General features: G+C 45.4%; 1 protein-coding gene across 18 annotated transcripts in view; it reads right to left on the reverse strand.

The window, feature by feature from the left end:
• GPHN (gephyrin) overlaps positions 1 to 16,985 on the reverse strand; it is a 535,888-nt gene that overhangs the window by 478,973 nt on the left and 39,930 nt on the right. For 2 of the 18 annotated variants that reach the window (XM_075927424.1, XM_075927426.1), the window contains exon 2: positions 9,523 to 9,583. The exons of 15 other annotated variants lie outside the window; for them this stretch is intronic. The gene's annotated coding sequence lies outside the window, so the exon portion shown is untranslated. Of the gene's footprint in view, positions 1 to 8,901; positions 8,962 to 9,522; positions 9,584 to 16,985 lie in introns of those variants that run through there. One more of the 18 variants, XM_075927425.1, reaches the window with a different exon arrangement.

The following is a 16,985-nucleotide window of genomic DNA, read 5'->3' on the forward strand; positions in this document are numbered from 1 at the left end:
CATGAAAAGTGCTGTGATATGGGTGGAAATCAGGTAAATATTGCATTTTATTAATATCAGCAGAACTGATTTAAATAGGGCCTGCATGTTGCGTAGTCTTGCCTTAATCTTTGTATTCATGCCTGTCAATGTGAAAGGAGCTATTTGCATATATATGCAACCGCACTTAAGTTGCCCTTGGCACGTGCTGCGAGTATCATTGTGGGCCCCAAAGCATCCAAAGTTGAGTAGCTGTCATCTAGATGGTGTTTGATCCTGCTATGAAGGCAGGGGACTGGACTTTGTGGCCTCTCAAGGTCCCTTCCAATTCAAGTATTCTAAGATTCTAGAGCAAGTACAAGTTATCATACAATGTACTCTCTCTCGCTCCCCTGCCCCCAGGCACAAAATGTTAATGCTTTCTTTTTACTTTTCTCTCTCACGCTACTACCCAAGGGTACGTCTACACTACAGCGCTAGTTCGAACTAACTTAGTTCGAATTAGTTAATTCGAACTAAGCTAGTTCGAACTAACGCATCTAGAACTAAAAACTAGTTCGAACTAGCGTTTTGCTAGTTCGAACTAGTAAGTCCACATTGAGTGGACTCTGAACAGGGCTTAAGGATGGCCGGAAGCAGTGCCGGCAGGGCATCAGAGGAGGACTTAGAGCATGGAGATACTGTCTCAGGCTAGCCGAGGGCTGCGCTTAAAGGGTCCCGACCCCCACCCCGAACACACAGTTCTAAGGGGTGCCCCGCTTGCAAAGAAGTTCTGGCTTGGAGTGCCCTGAGTGCCCACACTGGGCACATCACAGCACTCGGCCATCAGCCCGGCTGCACTTGCCGCAGGCTGCCATCTGGGGAGAGGGAGTAATTGGGGGGCTGCAGGAGAGCTTCCACCCCCAGAAGCCCGCAGAGCCAGCCCAGTCCTCCCCATCGGGGGCTCGTACCCCATTCCTCCCTCACCTCCTTCCACTTACCCTTCCCTAGCCCCCCTTCTTATTGATGTACAAAATAAAGATAACGTTTCTTCCAACATTGACTCTGTCTTTATTGAAAAAAACTGGGGGAGACTGGGAAAAGGAGGTGGGAGAGGGGAAGAGAAAGGCTGGGAGAGGGGAGGGCAACTAACATGATCAGGGGTTGGGAACAGGTCCCAGATGAAGAGAGGCTACAGAGACTGGGACTGTTCAGCTTAGAAAAGAGGAGACGGAGGGGGGACAGGATAGAGGTCTCTCAAAGCAGGGGTTGGGTGGAGAGGGTGCATTCAGAAAAGTTCTTCCTGAGTTCCCATAAAGAAGGACTAGAGGACACCAAAGGAAAGGAATGGGTAGCAGGCTTGAAACTAGTAAGAGAAAGTTGTTCTTCACAAAGCAAATAGTCAACCTGTGGAACTCCTTGCTGCAGGAGGCTGTGAAGGCTAGAACTAGAACAGAGTTTAAAGAGAAGTGAGATAAAGTGATGGAGGTTGGGTCCATGGAGTCCTATTAGCCAGAGGGTAGGAGTGGTGTCCCTGCCCAAAGTTTGTGGAAGGCTGGAGAGGGATGGCACGAGACAAATGGCTTGGTCATTGTCTTCGGTCCATCCCCTCCAGGGTCCCTAGGGTTGGCCTCTGTTGGCAGACAGGCTACTGGGCTAGATGGACCTTTGGTCTGACCCAGTACGGCCATTGTAAGCTCAGGGCTCAGTGTCGGGGGTCTCAGTGGACCCCCTTGATTTTCATGCACACCTGGTCCTGGGTGGCCAGGCTGGCAGCTCTCCTGCCCTAGACGGCCACTTTCCTGTGCCTAGTGCGGAGATCGTGGACGAGGTCCACGATGTCCGCACTAGCCCAGGAAGGTGCCCGCCTCTTGCGGTCCAGGGCAAGCTCCCGGGAGCCGACAGCCTGGTCCCGGGAAGAGGGGGTGGGCTGGGGGGCATCGGGTGGGTGGCTCTGTGCCGTGCCAGGTGCAGGGTCTGCTAGCTGGGTGCTGGCAGGCTTGCACCTGGCACGGGCACCGTAGCCAGCCCGTGCCCCTTTAAGGGGTCCGGGGCCGGGAGGGGGGCATAGAGTTTCCCTGGTGTTGGCCAGAGTGGCCACCAGGGAAACCTGGGGAGGGCTAGCCTCCCACTAGTTCGAACTAAAGGGCTACACAGCCCTTAGTTCGAACTAGCTAGTTCGAACTAGGCGTTAGTCCTCGTAAAATGAGGTTTACCTAGTTCGAACTAAGCGCTCCGCTAGTTCGATTCAAATTCGAACTAGCGGAGCGCTAGTGTAGCGCATAGGAAAGTTAGTTCGAACTAACGTCCGTTAGTTCGAACTAACTTTCTAGTGTAGACATACCCCAAATGACCAGAGCTCAAACTGCTGAGCAGCCTTGGGTGTTGCCCGTCTCTTCAGCCAATATTGTTTCTTACGTTCAACTTGGAATGAAGGTCAGCTGCTTCCTCATCAGTTTAAGGGGCTTTAACCCCAACAATAACACCAGGTTTTGAAAACCCCCATTGCTGGGTGCTCAGCTGAGGCCTGAGCGTCTGCACAACCAATACCAAGCACAATATTTTCAAAACATGGACTGACCATACTGCACTTTGTGAATTGCCCTTGTTTTTAAGGAGTCCCCAAAACGGGTTGGCCAAATTCTCTCTAGAGAACCCAAACAAGACCTTCTGAAAATCCCCCTTCTAGTTTTTGCTCCCCAGGCCTCAAAAGAGAGACACAATCTTTGCTAAGATAGCTCAGAGAGATTACAAAAATTCACCATAATATTTTCATTTTAGAAAAGCACCTGTTAGACTTCAGATTTCTTGGCAGGGCTACATAGGATATTGCAGGTCAGGATTTAACTGCATTGATAAAGATATATGGGTAAAGCTAAAAACTATTAGAGTTATGTTTTACAGGCAGTCCCCGGGTTACGTACAAGATAGGGACTGTAGGTTTGTTCTTAAGTTGAATTTGTATGTAAGTCGGAACTGGTACATATTGTAGGGGAAACTCTAGCCAAACATTTTTTTTAGTTTTGGATAGCATAGGGAAAGGTTAACTCCCCTCTAATGTTTGTTTTGCTGTCTGTTCCCCTGTTCAGAAGATTTCACATCTATTTCTGTCCCTGTGACAAACTCAGGACTAAAGGAGTAACTCATCAAATACCAAACAGCTCTGCACCATGCTTTGAGCTAATAGCTTTATTTCCACACACCACCCAGGGTTCTAGGAGGAGGGTCCTTTTTTTGCTAACACAATGAGGCCAGCACTTTGTTTGTTTTGGTGGAGTCTTTGTTTGCCCAGGGAGCCCAGCATGTATAGAGGGAGGAGGGGCGGAGAGGCTGCTTTTGTCTGCTGTTCCGCAGCCTGTTGCTCAGGGGAGGGGGCAGCCTGTTGCTGGCAGGGAGGGAGGGGAGAGGCGTGCAGGATACGAGGCCGCGGGGGGGGGGGGGGGGGGCAGCGGGCGTGGGGAGGCACTTTTCCTCTGCCCGGCAGCTCTGCGGGATCCCTGTCCCTGTGGCCAGCTGCTGCAGGCAGAGGCCAGTTGGAGCCGGCTGAAGAGGAGGTGGTGGTGGATTCTAGGACCCAGGTGAGCGAGCCCCGGGGACGCTGCTGCGCTCCGGGAGCCCGGCATGTATAGGGGGAGGAGGGGCAGAGAGGCTGCTTTTGTCTGTTCGGCAGCCTGTTGCTCAGGGGGGTGGGGGGGGGGCACTTTTCCTCTGCCCGGCAGCTCTGCGGGACCCCAGTCGGAGCCGGCCCGAGGAGGAGGAGGATCCTAGGACCCAGGTGAGCGAGCCCCGGGAATGCTGCTGCGCATGTGCGGGAGTTGCCTCACCCCGTTCGTATCTAGGGATCCGACGTAAGTCGGATCCACGTAAGTCGGGGACTGCCTGTATATTGTCTCTTCATTCTGAGAATTCACCCTCAAACACTAACCTAAAAACTGTTTAAGACTGTGACGGGGGACACTCACTTCTGTAGTGCTTCCCACAACCTGCATTTTTCATAACCTAGCATCTCCCTTTAAGTTGTCAACCTCACTTGACAGGTGTTTGGTGGTTCAGCCATACGGCCAAGTCACACCAAACATATTAACCTTTTGTGGGATAGCAGAAGTTCAACAAAACTGTTGCCCTCATCAGACCGCTCATTCCAATGTCTGGATACTTGAAATACAGCTGGCTCCATTCACAAGTGGCTCCATGAGAACCAGTAAACATGGCAAAATTTTAAGTGGTTACACATTTACCTAAATAAAACGCATTTTAACATCCCTACTGACAATTACCAAGATTTGAGAATGAACAAAAAGTCTCTTTAAATTCATTCTGAATCTCACATTTGATCCACTGAGTGCTGACTCAACTCATCACCATGGAAACAGTTCTGATGGTAAAAACACACTGGAACATGGAATCACTGACTGACTCAGACATGGAAAAGACCAAGTATAAAAAGATGCATCTTCATATGTACATAATTAGCTAATCAGCAATGCCGGAAAAATACAGAAAGATAGATTTCTATAAAATACTAAAACAGAGCTTGGCTGTACTTCTTTTAGATCAAGAGAAGTCTCAAACACAAATACATTTTTTTAATGAAGTACTTTTGATTAAAAAAAAAAAAAAAAAAAAAAGCTTTTGAGACCAATGATTAGCTTACCCTGAGACTTCAATTAACATCTTGAATGTTTCTCCTAAACACTGTTACTATGTTTTATGTGGTAAATTTGAATAAAAAAAGATTCAGAGGAGTCATGGTGACAGTGGTTTTAAAAAAAACAAAACAAACAATTAAAAGTAGTCATGGGGAAAAAACCTCTAATAAGCAAGCTACTTTTACAATCTTACCAGACCCCTTTATTGAATTTTTCCATGATCTGAAGAGACTTTATGACTACTTACATAACTATTTATTAACAACAATGTATATTATGATAGTATATAAAGTCCCAAACAAAGTTCGGGGTACCACTGATTTAACACATTGTAGTAATAAGAGGGCCTGTCAATGAAGGCCTGGTGTGAGGCCTAAGGCCTGAACAACAGTGAATGCTTTGCTAACAAAGCAAAGCTAAGCTGTGAGCAAAAGGCAGGTCCTGCTCACAGAAACTTGGCATGGACAGGACTGCTGATATTACAGAAACACACATACCTAGGAGGTACTAGCCACAGGCCATGCATGTAAACTTTCCAGAAGGACAGTAACAGAACATCTCACTGCAAAAACAGCTTGGGACCAGTACACTCCCCATAATTAACAGGGACATACTAACCCAGGTTCAACACAGGGTCGGGATGACAGCATGATGAACAGTGATGTTTTGATAGAATCACCATAAACAAGGTAATAGGTGGTGTCTAGGTACATCAAGGGGTGTCAACCTAATACGTTTAAGGATGGCACCTTGATACATAAGAAGTGATGTGTACCTTGTTTGTGTCTGTATAAAAGTCTCTCAGAGGCATTATCTTGTCCAGCCTAGGGAATAGTGGAAACTCCTGGTCGCTAACTGAACTGAATCCATTGCCAGGACTTGCGTATGTACTAGTGTAAACTGTTGATGTCTGGTCTAGATGACCAGGGTGCTAGAGATGGGAAGTCGTTTGACGATAAACCAGGTTCCAATGGCTTCGCACCTTGTCTGATTTGTGGCCATTGGGGGCTCTTAGAAGTCTGCAGTGTTGACTAGCTGTGCATAGCCTGCACAGCATTCAGAAATAGCACAAGTATTCAGAGAGAGCACACGCACCACACATAGAACAGATGCCTGAGCACCACACTGGTGGCGGCATCTGACAACACATGTTACAGACAGAACATAAGATTACCTTGAAGATCTTATAGTCTAAATCAGGAGTGGGCAATCATTTTTGATGGAGGACCACTCTAAGACTTTGGTAAATGGTCAAGAGCCACACTTTTCTATGAAGGGGGTGGAGAATCTGGAACAGAGATTGGGTGCAGAAGAGAGCTCAGGGTAGGGTTTCTTTGTTTGACTGCTAGCCTATTTTCATATAGTGTATTCTGCTTAAATAATCAAATCATGTGAATTAGTAGAAACAAAGAATATTAACAGATTCTATTAGTAATAATAAATTAAGCTGTCTCAAACTATATTGCTTTATAAGAAATCCCTCTTTGTAAGAAGTCTTGCTTTCCAAATTATTTATTGCTAATGCATGTTAGGCTAAGAAATAAAATAATCCAGATGGTGAAGGAGGAGGAAATCAAAAGATGCCAATTGGACTATTAGGACTCACTGACGACTGAAGAACAGATCAACGATCCTAAAGTATAGGCAGACATCCCTAAAACAAAGTAACAGATAAAGGCAAAACCAGATGCAGTGACTCCCAGTGATGATAATCAAAATACTGATGATGAAGGCTGAGGGTAGGAACAATCTTGTGATAAATGCCACACAGCCTTGAATGGGAAATCACAACTATTAAATTAGGGTGCATCGCCATGGTTTTTTGGGTTCTTCCTGCATGACTTCAGAGCATCAGATCATGGACAGAACATGGCTCCCCACTAATGTTCAATCTAACTAGACATTACATTGACTCAAGCCACGCTAGTAACTATAAGATCATCTAACACTTGTGTAAATAAGTACATATGCTAATTTTCCAAGGTGTATTTACAATAAATGCAGCATATTGCCTTTTCACCTGAAAAAAAAAAAAAAAAAAAAAAGTGTCACATGTAAGCATAACATTTGTGGTGGAGTATTGCAAAAGGAAAAAGGTAAACACTGTACTTGCTGTAAAACTTAATTTTAAGCCAGGGGTGGGCAAAAGGGCCTCCGCAGGCCGGATCTGGCACACCAAGCAGGTTGATCCAGCCCACAGAGGCTCTGCCACTTCCCCACTTAGGTGGTTCCCCAATTACGGCCTGGGGGGCGGGGAAGCACACAAAGTTTCCTCTGCCCTGCCAGGATCATGAAGCACTTTGAAGTGCCGCGCACTCCTGGAAGAGCAGGAGGATACTTCACACGCTCCCCCCACCCCAAGCCCTGATTGGCCTGGGAGTGGGAGGAGCACACAAAGTTTCCTCCGCCCTACCCCGGCTCTGAGAGGAACACACCGCACAAAGTGCCGCATGCTCCTTGCAGGGCGGGACGAGGCTTCGCATACTCCCCTGACCCCAGGCCCATCAGAGCTTGGGGGCAGGGGAGCGCATGAAGCTTCCTCTGCCCTGCCCCCGCCCTGCGAGGATCACGTGGCACTCCGAAGTGCTGCATGCTCCTCGCAGGGCTGAGGTAGGGTGGAGAAAACTTCACATGCGCCTCCTACCCCGAGGCCACTCAGGACTTGGGAAGCGAATGAAGTCTCCTCCCGCCCTGCCAGGAGCATGCAGCACTTCAAGTGCTATGTGCTCCTGGCAGGGCAAAGGCAGCAACTCAGGGGTGGGGTAGGTGGCTCCACTGGATCCGGCACTTGTAGGTAGCTAGCTTTTAAGCTGGCTCCCCATGGGCACCAGCTCCTGCCTCCCCCCACTTACTGCCTCTGTATCAGAGGCAGCAAGAGTATGGGGGAGGTTACATGTAGTCATTATGATTAACTGATAAGCCCAGGCTTGTCAGTTAATCGCTTAAACAGCTATAAGCTAACAGCCCTAGTTCAGAGTACAGATGTAAAATCCCATTTAATTGGTTAACTAGCTAAACATGATTAACAGTAAACCAACTGGGGGAGGCAGACAAAGGGGCCATTCCAGCCTGGCCGGGCTGGAGCTGCCTCCCCACCCCCGCCTCAGTAGGCCCCATGGGGATAGAGCAGCCACAGCCCTTATCAGTTAACAGATTAATCATAATCAGAGGGGTAGCCATGTTAGTCTAGATCTGCAAAAGCAACAAGGAGTCCTGTGGCACCTTATAGACTAACACATGTATTGGAGCATAAGCTTTAGCGGGCAAAGACCCACTTCATCAGATGCATCTGATGAAGTGGATCTTTGCCCACGAAAGCTTATGCTCCAATACATAGGTAAATCATACACATCTCTAGTTCAGAGTATATATTTTGGGATACAGCAAGCAGCGGTTATACTTATAATACAACCCATTCATCCAGTACAAACTGTATATAAAAAGAGCTGCCAGATATGCTTGGATACCCAAAGAAGGGGTAGCAGTCTATTATACGCTAACATGCACTGAACATCCGTTCATGTTCTTTTTGTCAGATTTCCAACAGCAGTTCAGTTAGCTAATTGGTCACATGCCTGGAACAGATGCAGGTTGTGAAGATTAATTTACTAGCTGTAATTAAAGCTGTGATGCTGTTAGTGGGGCTGCGGCACAAACCTTTTGAGGATAATCCTGAAATATAAACCTCTAGTTACAGAACTTTTAAGGATAAACAAATCCTTCTCTAAACAGTTTTTAATATTATGCTATAGTAACCAACATATGCAGAGCATGTTAGCACATATTTAAAAAAAAAAAAACTCAGAAGAAAGCAGAATAGACTTAGCTTGCAAAAATTACACAATGCCCAAGACAGTATTTTCTGAACACCACACTAGCCCCTCAACCTCTGCTCAGCTATACCAGAAAATGTCCTAACCCAGCACCTCAAGTGGCCCTCATATTCACTGTTTGTTTCTGTTTTCATTTAGTTCATGGATCTTTTAAACATGAGGAAAATGGGCTACAGGAAGCAAAGTGGCACATCCACCACTAACATCTTAAGAAGGGGAGAGACCAAAACATCTAAAACTGCTGCACTTTCTGCAGTAGAGGTGTAAGAAAATGGAGACTTAGAGGGACCATCTATAGGAGGGTGAGCCAGAAAGCTAACGGTCTCCTGCAGATCCTGGAAAGCAACACAGGTTGGCTGCAGAAGAAGCAGAATAACCTCACAAAAAGGTAGAGGGGTAAAGTAAGTGACCGTATTAACAGATTTGACTGGTTGTGGGAGAAAGAGAATAGGAAAATGCACCTGTGTTTGCCTGAAAATATTCTCTCTTGTGGTATGAAGGTCAATACATCTTTAACTCTGGGATTTCAGCCTGTATCCTGCTAAGAATACAGAACAAGATTTGTCAAAACTTTTTACAAAGGGACTCATCTGACCTCTGAAGACTAGCAATTAAAAATAACATCAATAGCTCTTTTCAGGTAACTAGCTGATTTAACGAGTTGTATCAGTGTTGTCCTATCAACCTAATTTAGTGAAGAAAGTGCAACTCCTCTTTTCCAGAAGACCATTACCCTCCCAAAAAAGAATTCTCAAAAGTTGTCCAGAGTGGGGATAGATTTAAGGACTTCCTCCACTGGAAGAAAATAAGTTTTCAGGTAAGCAAGGATAAATTTTTATTTTTATATCCCTCTAGAAATACCTATATTAAATACTAAAAAAGTAAATATTTTTGTAAAAGTATCTGGGGTGGTGGCAAGGCTAAAGGGTGAGGAGGTATGAACTTGAAAAGTCACCTTTTTTATGCAACACAAACTCTAGTGAGAGGATTTTATAGAAATGTGTAGTCCTCCTTCAAGTTGATCAATGTTAGAAGATTGTCTGGAAATAAAGAAACTCGTGTGGAATTGAGGGTTTCCATACCTAACTCAGGCTTTCAGAGGACTCTGTTCAGGATCTAATTCAGCTGTCTTCCTTTGAGCACCTGGGAATCAAGGAAAAGATGGAATATAAAACTCTGTCTGCTGTGTTAATGCCTATCTTAGTAAGCTATAACTGTTTTCATGAGTTTTCTGATTTCATTTTGTTTTTGTTTTTTAAATTGTTGGGGGAGGGGAAATGAGGATGAAATATTGTTTGAAGCTGGGAATACTACACACGTGCATCTCAGATCCAAGCCTACACTTGTCCCCATTTTCCCCACCTGTTTCTCATATTTTCTTCAAAATCAAATGGGTTTCTATTCAGTGATGAAAAATGTAATCAACTTAAATGCATGGCCTCGATCACTTGGCTAAACTCCTCTCTCATATAAACAAACAGCCCCTAAACCAGATACAGTTGCTGGGTTAGACCCTTACATTATACAAGAAAAGAAGCACTTTCAGATGGAGTTCAGATTTGATCTTCTGGACCAACCTCCGCCAAAGCACACTGTTCCCTTTTAAAAGAGAAATTTCAGAACCACTTTCTACCTGAGAGTTTTGGGTGTAAGAATTACTTGCCACTTTATAAATAAATAAATAGGATTTTCAGTCATTTGAACACCTATTTGATTACAAACCTATTTGATTACATGTTTTTACACATCAAGAGGGGAAAGACATACAATTGCAATAAGATAAAAAAAACTATGTATCCACTATTAAACCATATTAATCATATTATAAGATCATATTTCATATCTGTTCAGGGTTTCAACTCATAAGAAAATGCAGGAAAAAAAACAAAGAAGATGAAGTGGTAGGAAATTAGGGAAAGAACACATCCTTACAATTAAAAATCTCCAATAATGGAGATCCCACAATCATTAAGAAGTTTTTTCCTCATGTCCAACCTAAGCCTCCCCGCTGCAATTTAAACCCATGACTTCTTTCCCTGTCGTCAGAGGCTAAGGAGAATATATTTTATCCCTCCTCTTTGTGACAACTTTTTAGATACTTGAAAACTTATGTCCCTTCTCAGTCTTCTCTTTTCCAGACTAAACAAACCTAATTCTTTTAATCTTCCCTCATAGGGCATGTTTTCTAGAGCTTGGATCATTTTTGTTGGTATTCTCTGCACTTGCTCCAATTTGTTCACATCCCTTGTAAAATGTGGCGCCCAGAACTAGACACAATGCTCCAGTTAGGGTCTACACTAGCATAAAAGCAGAAACATTACTTGTTGTGTCTTGCTTACAACAGCCCTATTAACAATTCCCAGAATTATGTTTTTTTTTTTTTTTGCAACAGAGTTACACTGTTGACTCATTTAGCTTGTGGTCTACTATGACTCATAGATCCCTTTCTGCAATACTCCTTCTTAGGCAGTCATATCCCATTTTGTATGTGTATAATGGATTGTTTCTTCCTGAGTACTTTGCATTTGTCCTTACTGAATTTCATCCTACTTACCTCAGACGATTTCTCCAGTTTATCTAGATAAATGTGAATTATAATTGTATCCTCGAAAGCACTTGCAACACCTTTCAGGTTAGTATCATCCACAAACTTTATAAGCATGCTCTCTATGCCGTTAGCTACATCACTGAAGATGATGTTCAACATAACTGGTGCCAGAACCATTCCCTGTGGAACCCTATCTATTATGTCCTTCCAGCATGACTGTGAACCACTGGATAACACCTCTCTGGGAATGGTCATCCAACCAGTTATGCACCTACCTAATATTAGCTCCATCCAAGTTGTATTTCCCTAGTTTGTTAATGAGAGATTTATTCAAACCTGCATTTAAAGCTTTACTGAAGTCTTCAGGGTGGAGAACCTACGGCTCAGGGGCCAGATCCAGGCCCTGGCTTGCCTGGAGCCAGCCGACAAGGCTCAGGGCTGCCTCCCAGCATCGAGAAACCACCACTGGCACTCCAGCCCTGCAGCACCCCCACCTGCATCCAACTGATGAACTCCCACTCTGCTCCTGCACCCCACCTCCTGCCCAGACCTCCCACCCCCAGCCTGCTCCTACATCCTACCATCCTCCCAGACCCACTAACACCCCACACTTCACGTCCACTTCCTAGCAGCCCCCTCCCAGACACGGAATCCATTTTTGGCCCCATCCCAGAGCCTAAAGGGGCCCACAAAATCTACTAGCTCAGGCCCATGTAGGCTCTGGTGTGCAAGGGGAAGGTGGAGAGTGTCTTTCTCCTTCAGTCAGAGGCCACATCAGTGAGAGGTCTTTGTTTCGGAAGGGTTTTGCTTCTCACTGTTATGTGGCCCCCAACTGATTTTTCTGTGGGTCAATGGCCCCAACCCTAAAAAGGGTCTCCACCTCTTGTCTAGATATACTATATTTACCATGTCCCTCCTACCCACAAGGTTTGTTACCCTGTCAAAGAAAGCTATCAGGTTGGTTTGACATGATTTGTTCTTGACAAATCCATACAGTTATTTATTACCTTATTATATTCCAGATGTTTGCAAAACTGATTTCTTAATTATTTGCTACATTATCTTTCCTGGTACAGAAGAAATGCTAATTTCTCTGTAATTGCCTAGGTTGCCTTTATTTTCCTGTTTATAGATGGCCACTAACTGTGCCCTTTTCCAGTCTTCTGTAATTTCTCCTTTCTTTCATGACTTTTCAACTTGCTCTTTCTCTATTTTAGCTTTTGAACCTACTCCATTTTCACTGTATTCACTATATTAGGTGTCCAATCACTACCAACCTTCTGAGTGAAAACAAACAAAGAAGTCAGTAAGTAAGTCAGGGTTATGTCTCCGAACCCATGTTAGAATAGGTGCTGGTAATATCGCCAAATATTGGTTTAGGATTAAAGAATTGATACTTCCTGGGTCATATGGACCTGAGAGCATAGCCAACCGACAACTTGGTTCACCCTGTCACAGAACTGAAAGCCAAAATTACTGAACAGCTGTGACTTTCTAAAAAAATTACTATCATTGCTGAATCCATGACAAACCAAGCAAATAGGACATATCTTGCCCTAAAAAGTATACTTGTTTACATACTCATACCCACACATCATATGCATCTTCAAAATAAAATAAAAAATACTTTTATTTCTCAACCAATGGCTAAAAGCAGATATAATCTTATAGCTTTAGCCATAGTTGCCTTAACTTGGTCCAAATCAGGTATCCATCCTAAGAAAGAAAGAAAAAAGTGAAAGTATTGTTAAAAACACCCTAGAAAACAGTCAATTTCAGAGGAAACATAATTCAAGCCTCTTTAAAAACAGGATTAAGTTTAGAGAATCTTTCATAAAGCCTTAAGGATTCATCCAAATTGAACAATCTTCAGTCTAGCTCTGCTATCATACACAGAAAAAAAAAATCTGTTCACAGGAACTGCAGTCAGTCTCCCAGAACTTTTAGGCTAAATCAAACAGGCACGCCTTTATGCTATTGGTCTAGCCAAAACTAACTTTAAAGTACAGAGTTTGAACAAACTGCTTTTGTCATCTCAAAAACAGATTATTTAAATTCACTGATTTTAGCAATCATTAAATTTAATTATTATGTTCTCTTCTGAACTGGTTTCTCTTCAGACTGAAGAGATATAGAGGTCACAGAAAGGAGTCTCTCATACATTTCAAGAGGTTTTCCTGCTGCTCATCTAAAGCAGTTCTCAAACTATGAGCAGAGGCACAGGACTCCATCAAGGGATGTGTGAGCTGGTGCAATTTTTTTTAAATGAACTCTGTCAGGCTGGGGCTCATGCAGAAAGCCCATGCACACACAGAAGGCACAAATAAAGGGGACAGCCAAAACCCTGCTACCCCTGCTGGGAGGCAGCCAGAGCTCAGGCTCTTTCCCTCATACCTCTTTCTCCGTCACAATCCTTAACCTGTAAATAGCAGGGCTCTGGGTGTCAGCCCCAAGTTTCAACAGAAACACAGAATTCAGAGTGGCAATCATGCACTAAGTAAGCTGTGAACAATCATACTGACAGATACCACTTTTCATATGGCTTCCCTTACTTCTGTGCTGCTATTGATGTAGCTCTGTGTTCTAAGCTGAGTGCAAAGCCAAGAACTGCCGCTTTTTGCTCTGCCTTCCAAGGTAGGTAGTGGTATATGTACTTGTGAATGAGGGAGGGGCATACACAAACACAAAGAATGGGGGCCCAATTAAATAAGTTTGAGAACCACTGCTCTTAAGCAATTAATTTTTAAGTGGGATATCTAGAGGGATTTGGGCACCTAACATTTTAAAAATCCCATCCTAGATACATAATTAGTGTACTATCCCTGCAGAATCACAGAGGTACTTTCTTCTGGATTACCGCAGTCCTCACGAACATAGGATTTTCTCCTATCCAGTCTTAATCAGTGATAGGCAACTTGGCTGCATCTGGGTTCTATGTGTAGCTTGCAAGTCATATTGTTTACTGCTGCCCAAGTGCTGGGTTGCCAGATTCCACTAGTTTCCATCCACCTAGTTTTTTTTCCTACCAGTATTACAAAACTGGTACACACATAAAATAAGTGCATATGAAGTGAGGTGAATGCTGATTGCACAGAATATTGACAGAGAGCTGTGCGCACCCTCTGAAACCAATCAACACCAATACAGTTCAGTTGGCGCAGCCTGCAAATTCTAAGTATGCAAGCATAGTTAGGAAGACTACTTTATTACAGAAGACCATCTTGGTAACAACAATCTTGTGGCACACTGAGATAAAGGCCATTCATGGCCCACTCGTTAGCCTAGGTTGCCATCAAAGAAATCTCTGATCTATAAACAATTATAGAGCTGGTTGAAGTTGATATGTGTGTCTGTTCCTTCACTTCAATTTCCTTCAAAACCAACAGGTTTCTTCTCAGAATATTCCTGGGCTTTTTGAATAATGAAGGGGAAGTTACTCACCTGGTGTAGTAATGATCGTTCTTCGAGATGCATCCCCATGGGTGCTCCACTCTAGGTGTCGGGCTCGTCCCGGCGCCGCTGATCGGAGGCTTTTCGTAGCTGTAGTCAGCCGGACCGCGCATGCGCAGCAGGCTTCGCGCAGTTTCCTCAGTCACGTGGTCCGGCCCCTCCACCAGTTCCTGTCACCGTCTGGAATCTTTAGTGAGACAAAGAGACAGACCCGGAGTGGGGATGAGGGCGGGACGTGGAGCACCCACAGGGACACATCTCGAAGAACGATCGTTACTACACCAGGTGAGTAACTTCCCCTTCTTCTTCGAGTGGTCCCTGTGGGTGCTCCACTCTAGGTGACTACAAAGCAGTAGTCAAGATCTGCACCGGGTCAATGATTATTCGTAGAGGCTAGAACCGCGGACGCTACTGCTGCGCCTGGGGCCCAGCGCCGTACTATAGCATAATGATGAATGAAAGAAGTGCTAGAGGACCAGGTGGCTGCCCGGCAAATGTCGCTGAGAGGGACGCCTCGGGCAAAGGCGGTGGAGGTGGCCACCGCTCTAGTGGAATGAGCAATAGGTTGAGAAAGGAGAGGCCTTCCTTTGAGCGAATGACATGTAGAAATGCAATCGGTAATCAGTCTAGTTATCCGTTGACTGGAAAGAGGATTGCCTCTGGAACGCTGCGCTATGGACACGAGTAGCCTGTCCGTACGTCTCCAAGAGCGCGTTCTTTCTATGTAAAAAGCAAGTGCTCGTCGCACGTCAAGCATGTGAAACAAGGTCTCTGATGGAAACACATGAGGTCTGGGATAAAAGGCAGTCAAAACTATAGGTTCGTTGACATGAAGAGGTATTGACCTTGGGAATGAACGCCAGATGTAGGCGCAATGTCACTGTGCCCTTTGAAAAGGATGTATAGGGAGGACTTGCCATTAACGCCCCTAACTCGCTAACTCTGCGTGCCGAGGTGATAGCCAGTAGAAATACAACTTTCATCGTTAACATTCATAGCGGTATCGATGCGAACAGTTCAAAGGGAGGATGCATGATCGTGCGCAGGACCAGATCGAGGCTCCAGGCTGGTGGAGGGGGTCTGTGAGGTGGGTGTAGGTTCATCAGACCTTTTAAAAATCTCTTTTTTTTCCCCCCATCAAATTACAAATCAAGGAACCTTGCAGAGGCTCGTGGAAAGCACTGATCGCTGCTAAGTGAACTTTCAGGGTAGACATGGAGAGACAGGAATCGTCAAGGTGAAGGACGTAGTCCAGGATGTGCTGCAGAGAAGACACAAGAGGTTGCACATTTCGAGTTCGGCACCAATGAACAAATCTACGCCACTTTGTCAGGTAAGTTTTCCGAGTAGAAGCTTTCCTGCTGCTCGTGAGAATAGTTTTAACTCGCTGTGAACAAAGGTGTTCGTCATGTTTGAGCCAGTTATCAGCCACGCTGTGAGGTGAAGTGACTCGAGTCTGGGATGCAGGAGAGCTCCATCCTGCTGAGATAACAGGTCTGGGTGAAGAGGGAGCGGCCATGGTGGGCATATCGACATCCTATACAAGAGCGGGTACCACGGCTGCCTTGGCCATGCCGGAGCTATCAGAATGACTGTCGCCTGCTCGAGCATTACTTTCTCCAGAGTCCTTGCGACTAGGACTGTCGGGGGAAATGCGTACAGGAGCAATCTGCGCCAAGTGGTCAGGAGAGCGTCGCCCAGAGATCTGCTTCCCATGCCCGCTCTGGAGCAGAATTGGGGACATTTGGCATTGTGCGCTGTGGCAAAGAGGTCTACCTTCGACATGCCCCACCTGCGGAAGATGCAATGCAGGACGTCTGATCTTATCTCCCATTCGTGATCTACCAGGAATCGTCTACTCAACGAGTCCGCAATGACATTGCTGATGCCAGGTAAGTATGACGCTGTGATGGTTATGCCATTCCTTATGCACCAGTTCCACAACCGTATCGCTTCTGTGCAGAGGGAACGAGATCTGGCGCCCCTCTTGCCGGTTCACATAGTACATTGCCGCCACATTGTCTGTGAATACCCTGACGGTGGCGTGCCATATGCGTGGGAGAAAATGCTTGCATGCTAGGAAGATGGCACGCAACTCCAAGAGATTGATGTGATAGGTCTGTTCTGTGGAGGACCATTTGCCCTGAACATGCTCGCTGTCCATATGCGTCCCCCAGCCTATGAGGGATGCATCTGTTGTTATAAGCACAGAGGGTTGAGGACGATGGAATGGGACTCCGGAAAGGAGATTCTCTGAGCGTTTCCACCAACGTAGGGAATCGCGGACATGAGGTGGCACAACGACCGTCTTGTGAATGTTGTGCTTTTGTGGCATGTATGCTCTTCGCAACCAATGTTGAAGATTTCTGAAGTGAAGTCTTGCATGTGGGACCACGAACATGGTAGATGCCATATGGCCTAGAAGACGAAGGCACGTATGGACAGACACAGTTGGGGCGATGTCGAGGACCTTCAGTAGGTCTTGTATCGCTTGAAACCTGTCTAGGGGCAAGTATGCCCTTGCCGTGATAGAATCTAGGATTGCCC

The sequence above is a fragment of the Pelodiscus sinensis genome, chromosome 4, assembly GCF_049634645.1.
Source record: "Pelodiscus sinensis isolate JC-2024 chromosome 4, ASM4963464v1, whole genome shotgun sequence".
Lineage (NCBI taxonomy): Eukaryota > Metazoa > Chordata > Testudines > Trionychidae > Pelodiscus > Pelodiscus sinensis.